At 36.1% G+C, this 13063-nt stretch overlaps 1 long non-coding RNA gene across 3 annotated transcripts in view; it reads right to left on the reverse strand.

Annotated features, from left to right (window-relative positions):
• Positions 1–13063, reverse strand: part of LOC139673267 (uncharacterized) — a 77307-nt gene that overhangs the window by 13520 nt on the left and 50724 nt on the right. For all 3 annotated transcript variants that reach the window (XR_011698085.1, XR_011698086.1, XR_011698084.1), the window contains exon 3: positions 884–951. This is a non-coding gene — a long non-coding RNA (uncharacterized lncRNA). The remainder of the gene's footprint in view (positions 1–883; positions 952–13063) is intronic.

Consider the following 13063-nt stretch of genomic DNA (forward strand, 5'->3'; position numbering starts at 1 on the left):
CTTTTAGAGGCTTCTAATAATTTTTAATCTCTCTCTTTTTGAAATACTACAAACATCCCATTTGGTAGATGGAATTTACATTTTTCTCTTGCCTAAATTATCAGAGTTGAATCAACAATTTGAACTAGGAAGAGCAAGTGATGTACCATATCACAATAGCAAGTCCAACACTTTAACACAGCTCCTCTATCTATTGGTGTATAAAAAGCTTACACGAAGTATAAAATATCTCAGAAATACAGATTCTTTCCTGATCAGAACATTTTACTTATTAATTTGACCTCAAAGAACTGCATTTTTCTCAAAAAGCATCCTATTTACAGCTTTATGCCATTTACTGACTCCTGCTTGATTAACCAGCATGCTTTAAAAACAAGTCTTATTCCTTCAACTTAATCAAAACAGACTACTTTTAATTGCTACCACATCAAATATCTTTGTAAACACAATAAAGCCACGTACAATTAGAAGCAACTGGGTTTTTTAGCCCTGTCTTTGACCAACCACAGATTACAGCATCTACTTCCAATTTATTAGCTATTCTAATAGAGGATGAACTGAAACACACATCATGGCTCACAAATACATCGATCTTTCTATAATATCCTCTCATTTGCATCTTTTAATGGGAAAATCCAGTATACCACTGTCAGCACTGCTGTTCTCCTGCAACTGACCAGACTTCAGAAGGACTTGGCATTAACTTCCCTCCCTCACAACGTTTTGCCTTCTCACCTCTCTCCAACTAAACCAAAATATTTGTGTTTGCCTGCAATGTCAATAAACTCCAAAATCTAAAAGGCCAAAAGGTCAGGTATTATTTAATCTGAACAGAAAAGTTATTTTCTCTTGCTATCAACAGCTGTCAGTAACAGCGCATTACCTGAGAAGTGATGCTCATTTCCCTTGGATGTCTGTCCTTCTGTCCAGAGCAGAGACTGTGCCAGTTCCCTGTAATGTAAGAGAGTATATATTAAAATTATTGTATGCCCAGACACAATTCTGCACGTTCCAATTATGTGGCTCTCACAAAGCTTTGTATCTCTCAGTCTGAAAAGCATTTAAAAACTCCTATTACTTTCTAATTAGAGCCCTCAAAATTGGTTTTGGTAAGTCAGGTGCACATGTCACAGATTAGTTCCATACATGGTCAGTTGAAGTACCAGATTCTCCAGACTTGATTTTTAGTTCTTAGAGGCCTGTATATCACTGTATTAAACTCTGTTAAACTGTATACCACTGGATTCTCCATCTCATTAGCAACATTTAACTGCAAGTGGCATGATCTTATATTGAAAAAGAAAAAAAATAATTTATTTTAGATATATTGAAAAAAATTTTAAAGCCATTTACATGAAGGACAGAGTCCTGAAATATTTCTTTCTACAGCAATTTTTCCGTTCTCTGCTTTAAAAGCTGAATACCTTCTCAGATAAAGATAGTGTCTGCTTTACACATTTTTCTGTGATTTTTGATATTGTGTACTTATTTGTGATGCTGAAGAATTTCCACAGGCCTGTAGTTTTGAGACTTCTATCTTCTCCCTTCACATGTGAGGAAGATATCAGCTAAAATGACTGTCTATGTGCCATTTCCCCCCACCCCTTTTTTCCTCTCCACTTTTTCAAACACATGTGAGAGGGAAAAAACTTTAGGATAATGAGTACAAATTTGCGGTGTGCTAAATTTCAAAAAAATCCCCTTGCTTTAGTTTGTCATTTAATAAGCATTATCAATGTAAATCAGAGAGCCACACACTGTAGGGTGTAGTATTTATGACTAAACTGTCTTTTTAAAAAACCCCAGCCAAACAAAAAACATCTGCCATCTCTTACCCTTCTCCTTCTGCATATTTTAACCTCCTCATACTGCTTAGATCTACAGCAGACCATTGCCACATATGTATTTTTCCACCCATTTCCCAGAACTGACAAATGTGAAAAAAGGAAGAATTTTACACAATGTTAACTTATCTAAACAACCTATTTTCTCAATTATCTCTTTTTCTCCATGGCACCCAATGCTTTTTGTTACCCTCTGGTTTATTTTGTTTGATATTTGCCTGCTTTTCTGTACATTTGTCTCCTGATCCTACTAGACGGGGCAGGAAGAACTGAATGTCTGTTTCTCCCTTTTGCTACACAGCACAGCCTCTCATTTTTTAGTGTTTTACATATTAAACACATTCTACAGTCATTTTCATAGATTTTTAAAGATACTTTCTCTTTCCCTTCTCTAGAAACTTGCTGATTACAGTCACCAATACTTTTACAAAGCAAGGTCCATCCTGTCCTGCCCTAGCACATGCTCCTGTCAGCACATGAAGTGTACATGACTTGCAAGCCTGTGATGCAACACATGAAAAGGGAAAATGCATGCAAAAGAAAAGAGGGTAACATTTACAGATGCCCCTAAACATCATAAATAAAAAAAAATTAATTGGTTTGACTTTTTAAAGAAATAGCATCATGAGAAAACACCTGTCTTAGAGAAGATCTTTATCTAGATCACTAGTAACAGTTTTTCACATTAATAAAAGTAAAGAAAAATTTAAAATTCAAATTAACTGTTTAGCATCACCAGTTTAGGATTTACTTTTCTGCATTTCACTCAGCCTGGGGAGTGAGAGTCCCCTCTTGGTTTCACTTTTGTTCTCAGCTAGTTTCACTTTCATACACTGGCAGAATCTTTTATATTTTTGCTTCAGCAATGTTAAAGATGACATTTACATCTTTAAACAATCCTCACTATACTTTTAATATGAACAATTCATGTCCATCTACTTCCCAGGACACTAAGAAAAAATTATTTGGGGGCCTAAATACAATGGGTAGCATACTTGTGAAGGAGCAGCTTTCACCTGTCTCATGTAGGGATGAAGTCTGCTCTTTCTTTCCCTGAAACCAATAGGAAATGTGCCATTCACTTCACTGATGGAAGGATCAAGCCTCTGCGTCTGTAATCTGCAACAAAAGAATGCCATATGCAGACCAAAACATTCCTCATAACATACAAAGTTTGCCTTCAATTATTTTCCTATGCAAACTCGAGGGAAAAAAACCAAACAGTCCTTGCATTTGCCTTTCTGTATACTTTTAAATTAGTGATAAGTACCCTTCTTGACAGAGGCCATGGGAAATTAGAGGGCCTCTGTTCACTTTGAGTGGTTTGCATCAGAAGGGAAACACTGTGTCTCCCTGCTACCCACTGTGAATAACTCTTTCTCCTCCTTGTGCCAAGCACAGTCAATCAGATACACTCCAGCCCTTATGGAACCATTACTGTCTTGCACCAGGACCATGTCTAACCGAAGTTTCCAAAGCATGTACTTGTGTAACCCTAATTCTTTCAGAATACACCACAATGCTTTTAGCAACTTTTATCAACAGCAGGAAAAAAATTGCTTCCATTTATATTTTCCTATCCTGTATATTTCCTTTTATATTACCTTCCCTCTCTGTGGTACAGACTCAAAAGTGCAGTCATAAACTCACACATATGTGTAGGTTGGCACATGTACATACAATGAAATCTTCCTCTAGCTGCCAAAAGCACTGCAGTTTCTGCCTTTGTAGACATAAGGGCTTCTGAGACATTGAGACTTAAAGGAAAGACTTAGGGGTTTATAGAAGCCACACAAAAAACACTTTTTCAACTTCTTTCCTAGAAATTCTGTGTCCCACAAGCACAGAGAGAAATCGTCACTAGCTGCTTACAGAAATTATTGTCATGTTTACACGCCAAAAGTTAAATTTTAATAGCTCATGTATGCAACTTCTGTGAGAATACTTATACCACAGTTTTATTTACACTACTGGTTTATGTCACTATATGAAACATGAATAAAAACATGGAATTGCATTGTGAGCATGTACCCATCCACTTCACAGACATACACGTCTCTATCCAAGTTGTCTGTGGTACTATATATTTGACACATCACACATCTAGACACAAACAGCTTCCACAGCACAGTAATAGCACATATTCCTGCTTTGTCTTTACCTGAATGTTACCACACAGAAGAGGAGTAACTACTCTCTCCAAGAATTTGTCTCTGCCTTCCTTCTCAACCAGCACTTCTCCTCTCCTTTCCCCAGAAGACATCTTTTGTTTTTCCAAACCCAGTTCAACACAAGACTTACACACACTTAATTTCAAGTGTACAAATATACCCCGTGTTCAGTGGAGTTATTCACTCACTTAGGTCAACTACACCTTAAAGTGCTTCAGTGCTGTACAAAGACAGACCACTATAATCAGCTGGGTCACAGAAGACAGTTTACCATAAAGCATGATCACAACAGAGACTTTTACATATTCACAACATACTATGTCTACGTCCCAGGGTAGCCACATTCCTCATAAGTGCCAAAATTCACTCTTCCCTAGCTGCAACATCTAAGACTTTTTTGTCCCTAATTTGTTAATGTCCAACAATGTTGTTGATAGAGTGTTTTGGTGGAAATTAGCTATTACACAGATTTTACACCAGGCTTTCACCTAGGGCTGCATTTTCCCCAGTAATAAAGTGTCCTGGGAGAAAGACTTAACTACTGCTAGCTTTCCTTGCATTAGCTTTTAGGGCAAACCCCCTGAATTCTATCTATTTCTTTACTATATGATGAAGCTTAACTTAAGTGGACACTCATGAAACCAGTAAATATCCATCCATTAATATTGGTGGAATGAAAGAAATAATTGCAAGAAATACAATGGTCTGTTTCAAAATGATCCCTTTAAAGGATGTGCTTCCATAACTTAGCCTTGCTCTTAAATGCTGTTCTTGGTGCACTTGTAGAAATTATTTTCGGCTGGAGCATTCTGCCCTGTGTTTTATCTGATTTTATCACAGAATCACAGACTATGCTGAGTTGGAAGGGACCCATACACACCATCAAGTCCAACTCCTAGCCCTGCACCCATTCCTAGGAGTCACACTATGTGCCTGAAAGTGTTGTCCAAATGCTTCTTGAACTCTGTCAGGCTTGGTTCTGTCACCACTGCCCTGGGGAGCCTGTTTCAGCACACCACACTCTGGGTGAAGAACCTTTTTCTAATATCCAATCTAAACCTTCCCTTACACAACTTCAGGCCATTCCCTTGGTTCCTATCACTGGTCACCACAAAGAAGAGATCAGTGTCTGCCTCTCCTCTTCCCCTCACAAGGAAGTTGTAACTGCAACAAGGTCTCCCCTCAGTCTTCTCTTCTCCAAGATAAACAGACCAAGTGACCTCAGCTGCTTCTCATGCAGCTTCCCCTTAAGGTCCTTCACCGTCTTCATTGCCCTCCTTTGGACACTCTCTAAGGGCTTCATATCTTTCTTATATTGTGATGCCCCAAACTGCACACAATATTTAAGGTGAGACCACACCAGTGCAGAACAGAGCGGGACAATCCCACCCCTTGACCATTACGTGATGCTTTGCCTGATGCCCCCCAGGACACGGTTGGCCCTCCTGGCTGCCAGGGTACTGCTGACTCATATTCAACTTGCCATAAACTAGGACACCCAGGTCCCTTTCCTCAACACTGCAGAAATATAGCTTAATTTATATAAATATTTGCTATTCATTTTTGTGTTTCTTAAAATAACCAGGTGATTTTAGATATGTAACTGCCACTTGTCTTTTGTCTTCCAATATTAAGAATATTAAGGCCTCACAGCAACTAATATCAATAAACCCTTCGAAATACTCTGTGTGGTAGAGGGGCAGAAGACAGTTACATGGGAAAGATGATGGAAAGAGGATTGGTGTTCTTTCAAAGATATTTAAGTGCAAAGAAGGGAACTCCCCAGAAGATGCCTTTCCTCACTGTGCCAGCAATCCTGAAGGGATCTGCAGTCTCTCTGTGGACTTCGTAATGGTCTGAAGCCCTCTCTGACAGATCCCACTGCAGTAGAAGAGGTTATCACAAGGACAGTCTGCTCCTCTCTCCTTTTCCCTTTTGGAAACAAGGCTGGGAGCAACCATTAACGAATACTTGCTAATGTGTTTGTGTTGGAAGGCACAAGGCATAACACCTGGTGCTACGTAATAGTCACATTATTCATAATCCTTGTAGTGGAGAGTAACTGTAATGACAGGCCAGTTAAACTGAGGAACAGAGATGAGAACAGGTCAAACAGTGTCTGTGACAGGGGAAGAGAGCACAGCCCAGGATCACTGACTTTTCACCTCTCTTTCTCTCTAGTTCAATCCCAAATACACAACTTCAGCTGTTTACTTTTTCCTGATCCCAGCTCCATGGGGCATTCACATAGGAGAGACCGAAATAAGCACAGCAATAACCAGGCTAGCTCCTGGGGATGGGGAACCATGGAGAGCATCTCAGTAGTGTTGGGACCCCTACTTCTGCTTGTAAGCCAACAGCATCTTCCTGTTTGCGCTACACTAGGTTATGTCAGAGATACAGTGAATGTTATAACATGTGTATTATAAATGATATCTGGCCCTATTTTAAACAACCAATATAACAACCTCAGAGATTTCCAATACAGTCTTTTGCAACATGTAACTAAAGACCAGCTGATCAAGAGAGCTAAACCAATATACATAGGGAAAAATATTTTCATTTTTTCCTTAAAGCAAATATACCAATATCCGGACCTCTGTCTATTGCTCATATCCCTTACCAATAATAATTTTGTTTGTAGAGAAACATGAGAGAAAGATGAGCATAACTCAGGGAATCAGACAGACTTTGCTTTGTCATGGAATTATGTAGGTCCTCTGCCACTATCACCAGACCGTCACAGCATCCAGGTACAATAAACTGGTTTCTGTTGCTTTCTAAAAATGTACTGCTAGGGAATTCATCACTTGATGGGAACTGTGCCTCTGCTAAACAAGCATTTCTTGAACTGTGGGTTGCTAAAGGACATAACAATACACACACTGTTAGAAAAAACAAAGTTCATCAGCACTATCTCAGGGTTGACAGGTGGAGACTGAGAAGTTCCTGCAAGTATCTAGGGCAGCCACTAACTACCTTGGCTTCCTGGCAGCAAGTCCAGTCTCCCTGAAAAAGTGAAGGTGAGCAGGTGTCCTTTAATACAGTGTTTATCAAAATTTCTAAATCTGTGACTTCCTTTTGATTGACCTCTTCATAAAGGATATAATGAGGTTGTGTATAGTAGATTGCAGAAAAGGAGGTGCATATATTGCCTGCTAATAGGAAAAGGAACTGCATCACAGGTACCTGCTTATGAGTTTTCAAAAAAAGACACACAAAGCTTTTCCTAGTGCTGGGTTGGCTGGTGGAAGATTTATCAGACTTGATCAAGTAACAGCACATCATAGTGACTTCCTTTTCCCCATATATTCAATATTCTTCTACAATTAAAAAGCAGAACATGATTCTAATAGTCCAAAAGCATTCTGAGTATTACTGGATGATTGGGAAGGACCTACACACCACTCATCTCACTTGGAAGAAGTGCTCAGCATGTCTAAATATTCTGTGGACTCCAATTGTCTCAAGATGTATCATGACCTTGGTACCTGCCATTTATTTTGGCTTACATGTAGACAGCTGATGAGCTTGCGCTATTTCCCTCTGCCTTTTTGAAGGGCTTCAACTATGAAAAGAACTTTATTACCAAACAGCCCTTCTGTTTTCTTTTTCTTACACCAGCTTTTCACACTCCCAAGGTCCTTCCCCAACTGTAGCTTGGAGAAAATGGTGTCTCATTTCTCCCACAGCAAATCTTAAATAACAGCTTTTACTTTATGTTCTACATATTCATACATATATTCTACATAGAAATATATTTCTACATTTTATATGACATTCCAGGGCACCTATGCAAATCTCATACAGTTTAGTATTAACTCAGTTAATACTAAACTTCTTGCAAAAGATAAAAGACTCCTTACTTCTCCCACCCTCTTAAAAAAGCTAGTGTAATAAATAACACCTTCTGGTCAAAAAAGGTTTAGCTAGAAATTTTTGCTTTGTAGGATAATGAAGGTCAGGAACCATCCTCTAACAGGGAATGACCAGAACATCCATTTTTATCCTCAGAAGGAGCATCTAAAAACACACTATGTCTAGTCCTCAAGAATGTACATTCACAGTTGTAAACCAAGCTGTGCCTAACTACAGACAGTACACTCATCCCCTTCCTGGACACCAAGTCAAGTCATTTCCAAATATAAAAACACACTTGTTAACACTAAGCAAGTAAGTGGCTTTCCAATAGTGCAGTTATGAGTGTGAAGTAACAATCTAGAGAGAATTAATCAAAATCTGATAGACTTCCATAAAAATAAAGTGCAGTATTCTAGTTTCAGAAATATCAGAGGTGTGATTATGATCTTTTCCCATTAAAAAAAAATTTAAGTGCTTTTAAAAAATTACACTAATGATCCCACAGATTTTTATGAAAAAGGAAGCCCTGTCAGTCTTTCCTGTGGATACTTCTTACTGTCCTATATGATTCTGCAGCACCTTAATATTAATGGTTTAACATTTCATTAAAAAGATTATGTTATTAGTATAAATATTGTAGAACTTTTGGTCACAGCTAATAGCTAAATATTCTTCTCCAGCTGCCCAAACATAGTTAAAAATAGTCAGAAACTAGGCAAGGGGACAGAAGAAGAAAAATTGGGCCTGATACTTATCCACACATTGTCAGTTGATTAGACCTATCTGCAAACAGTGGTTATAGGCCCAAGTACTTATTCCCGGTCAAAGTAGTATGAAGTGGACACTTCATATAGGTTAAGGTCATGTATATCTGCTCAGGTTTTGGGTGTCTCACATTAATAGTGTTGAAGCTGGTTGTACTGCATTTTGTAAAGGGCCCCAACAAGCTGCGAGAGTATAAAGTCAAACAAAAGAGAAGTTTTGGGCAGATTAATTCAAACTTCAATTCTCAAATAAACTAAACATGGGAAAAACACTGTTAATTGACACAACCTAGCTAAAATTATTCTCTCTTTTGAACCTTCAGAGCTTATATACCTTACAGTTGAAGAATATGACCCATACTTCATTATTGTTGCACATCTGTGGGTGACTAGTGAACTATCACATTTCAGAAATTGCATACAGGAAAAAATCCAAATTTTAATTAAATTTGGAAAATGAGGCACATGTGGAACCCCCGTGCATGGCAAGTGAATCTGTCAGCATCCACTTGCTTTTTACCAGTTCTGAGTTTAAAACAGCCATTAATACTTTCTAGCTTCATGTTACTTTTCATCTTATATAGGTAAGAAATAAATACACCACCAGCTAGGTGACATGTCCTCTACTTTATATGGCATTTGTTCTACATAACAGTATTTTTTCTTTAGAAAAAAAAAATAGCTCTCTATTCCTAAAGTTTCAGTTTCCTTTAAGCAAGCAGATAGAAAAATCAAAAAGTCCAAGCCATAAATATAAAATATAGAGCACGAAAATATTCTGATAAATATGGTCTAATTGAAACCAACTACACTGTGCACTAGAATGTAGCCAAGTCATTTTTATAAAAACAGGCCTGATCCAAAGTTTCTGGAGGGCTTGGGTATGACACACCTGGAACAGTCCCCACCCCAGAGCTGGGCAGCTCTGAGGGTAGGCAGGACTGTGTTCCAGCTGTGAAGTTTAGCCTGCACCTCTACCTCATCCACATCTTGACTTCGGACTCTACTTCAGTATGGAGTTAGACTGCAGTACAACTAGTCACTGCTATCACATGAGCCCAGTGATCACTGACAAGCTTTTGGCTGGATTTATACAGATCAGACAGTTTGAATAATTTCACGTCTTCACATTTATGATTCTATAGAAATTTGGTATCTTCAGTTCAGCAATTTACAAAGAAGTTTGGTGTTAACCCACTTAAATCCAGATATCCTTGTATTCTGACTTCTTTCCTTTTAGTTCCGATTAGATACCCTTGTGCACATAGTACCATCTCATTTTAAATCCCTATGTCATGAAACACAGATTTGCTGCCTTATTGTAGCAGAACAGTGGTGAAGATGATTTGAAAGGTTGCTTTAAATCTTAAAAGCATGAGTCCTGATTGTTTAAATAGCATTCTATATGATAAGTATAATGACCATTAAAACTAAAATCACAGTTTGCAATCTCTGATAAATACTGAGGCAAATTAATTGGATTTTTTTCAGTGAAATAAATTTAATGAATGCTATATTTTAGGTTAAAAAATGCACAGTAGTAACAGCATGTCATTATTATCCCAAGAATTTGCCTTACTGAAACAGAAGATTGTATGTGAATTGGCAAATTATGGAATCATAGAATCACAAAATCACAGAATTGTTTGAGTTGGAAGGGACCTTGAAGATCATCTAGTTCCAACTCTCCTGCCCACGGCAGGTGAAATTATACTAATCTGAGTTCTATTTTTGCCTTCTACCAAATTAACTGGGGAGAAAAAGGTAAAGGGAAATCTTAATTAAAGCTATATTAATTAATTAATTCTCATCCTTACAGGATGGATTTTTTAGAGACCAGAAACCAAGCAATTGAGTCTTCTTGTTTGAAATACCTTAATAATGAAAAATGTGGCAAAAATACTAGTATTACTAAATAGAGTAAAAATCTGGATAACTGTAGCAGATGAAAAGTATTAAAGTTTGAGCCTCTAATATAGATATTCCTCTGATTATAAGATTATAGCCAAAAATGAGGATACTGCCTTGTCTATTCTTATACTTATTATCAGCTGAGTTTTGAATGCAGGACTTTGTCTTATATTTATGGTGCCCTACAGAAAAAAATTAGTATCAAATTATGTAACAAGCATTTATTGTAACAATAATTTACAGCTGAATCTTCTTCATTGGGAATCTTTAAATTAACAGGTTACATTGAATCATCTTCCACACCTGACTTACTGTAATGTGAAATACAAAAACACTTGAAAACTTTTTAGGGGACTTAAACTGGTAATATTTTGACCCTTTCAGCAACTTTGACATAATTTCTAGAGAGCAAAAAGGTTATATTATTTATGTGACAGGAGAATAAAATATTTTCAAAAAGTAATAGAAGTATACATTTGTGAATTTCTTCTGAAGAATTTACTATTCACCTCTAAAATTGTTCATTAAAATAAAGAATGAAGCATATTACTAAGACATCAATTCAGTTTTCCATATTTGGCTTACACTGTGACTTACAGATCTCTCTTTTTAATTAATGAAATATTTAATAACATAATCATCTTTGAGGTTATTAATACTTGTTTTAAAAGCTCATGATTTCTTTGGAGCACATACAAGTAGCAAATTCAAATTTAAGGTAGTATCTCTGTGGAAATTGTAGTCAAAGAGTTGGACTTTGTTCCTGACGTTTATATTTATGTGCTGCTGCTGTTACTTTACCTACCTTCAACTTAGTTGGTAAACTCTAGCTTATTGTACTTATTGTAGCACCAACATGACCATAAACAGATGCCCATTGATTTAGAAGTTATGTGGAAATAATTATTTTCCTTTGAAAAAAATCACTTTTGTGGTGTTCATGTCTCCATTGATCAGTTATATGCAGTTATTCTTTTCCAAGGTAAACATTTAGGTTTACTTAGTACATGAAAACATAATTTTTTAATGTAGTTTCAATTAAATTTAAGGAACTGTCCAGACCTTTGAAAAGCTAAGTTGTGTGGTAGAATTCCCATCAAAAATTTTAATGGCATTCTTTGAATTTTAAACATTGTCAAAGCAAAAAAGCTGTTTACCCTTCTTAAAAAAAATGCAGCAACATTTAAAAAATTTTTATTTAAATATAGGAGGGAGGATATTCATTTGTGTTTGTTCTTTTGAACTCCTTTCCTCACAGAACTTTAAAACTTTGTAAATTTATTTGTGCAAAATTCCTGCCTATCTCCTTCTGTCGGTAATTGCTCTTGATGTCAAAACAAAATCAATGTTTACACTTTATTATAAATTTCAAAACCAACAGGATATTGTTTTTATTATTCTGAAAGCTATAAATGGAAAAAATATTAAGTATTTTAGAAGACTATTAAGTAGAAACTGAAGAGAAAGTTTCCAGATACATGATCAATATGTAACTGCTAACATACATTAATAATTACAAGTGTTATTATTTGGATAAAACTTCAGGCAGGACATTTATTTAGCTCATTGTTCTATTAAATAAGTCTCAGTTAAACTTACAAATAAGTATGATGTAGCCCTGTCTGCTGAGATAGTTTAAGGAAATATGAACTACCTATAAATAAAAATCTTTTATACTAAGAAGATTTATAAATAGCATACGCATAATAGGAAAAATATATCAAACCACATTTAAAAGTTTAGAAACCTTTTCCAGGTTTTTAAGGAAGATTTGAAACAGATTTTTTTAATCTCAATTTGTTTTCATTGCTAACTACTTAAAAGCCATAAGAAAGGACAAACCCCCCACTAAGATTCAACAATGCAAATTAATGTTCCTAATAATTGTAACTGTATCTACATCCACATTTTGTTAATTATTATGTACAGTATTCTATTTTAAAAAAGGCTGTGTTCTAGCTGCTGTCAGTTTAAGTAAGATAGTGTTATAAAACTTTCAAAAAGCTTCTCACATAAATAAACTTAAAAAAAAATCATTCAAATAATTTCCTATTAATAATTTCAAAGTAAAAAATCTACCTCAGGAGAACGGACATTTGTGAATTCTGACTGAATTTCCTTTTTTTTCCTGCTTCTCTGTAGAACAATCAATAGCAATTTTTGAAACAGAGGGAAAACATAACTTTTTAATAGAAATATATTCAGTAAGGATGAGTTACAATTCTAACAATTTTGTCTTCAAATCATATGAATTAGTAGGAAATACAGGAATTCATAGGATAGTGATGAACCCCAAACTAACTTAGGCTTACTCTTTGCCCTTATCTAAGTATTTTCTCTGTACAAACTGAAAGTTTTAATCCTACCTATTACCCCTCTTCTAAGGTAGTCTCTGCCTGCTATATAAACAATGTATTCATTAAACTACAAATTTAAACTCACAAATACAAATATTTTTTTCATGTCTGAGAGATCAATTTGTATATTTTATTAAACAAAGTTCTTTCTTGAT

The sequence above is a fragment of the Pithys albifrons genome, chromosome 6 (assembly GCF_047495875.1).
Source record: "Pithys albifrons albifrons isolate INPA30051 chromosome 6, PitAlb_v1, whole genome shotgun sequence".
NCBI classification, from domain to species: domain Eukaryota; kingdom Metazoa; phylum Chordata; class Aves; order Passeriformes; family Thamnophilidae; genus Pithys; species Pithys albifrons.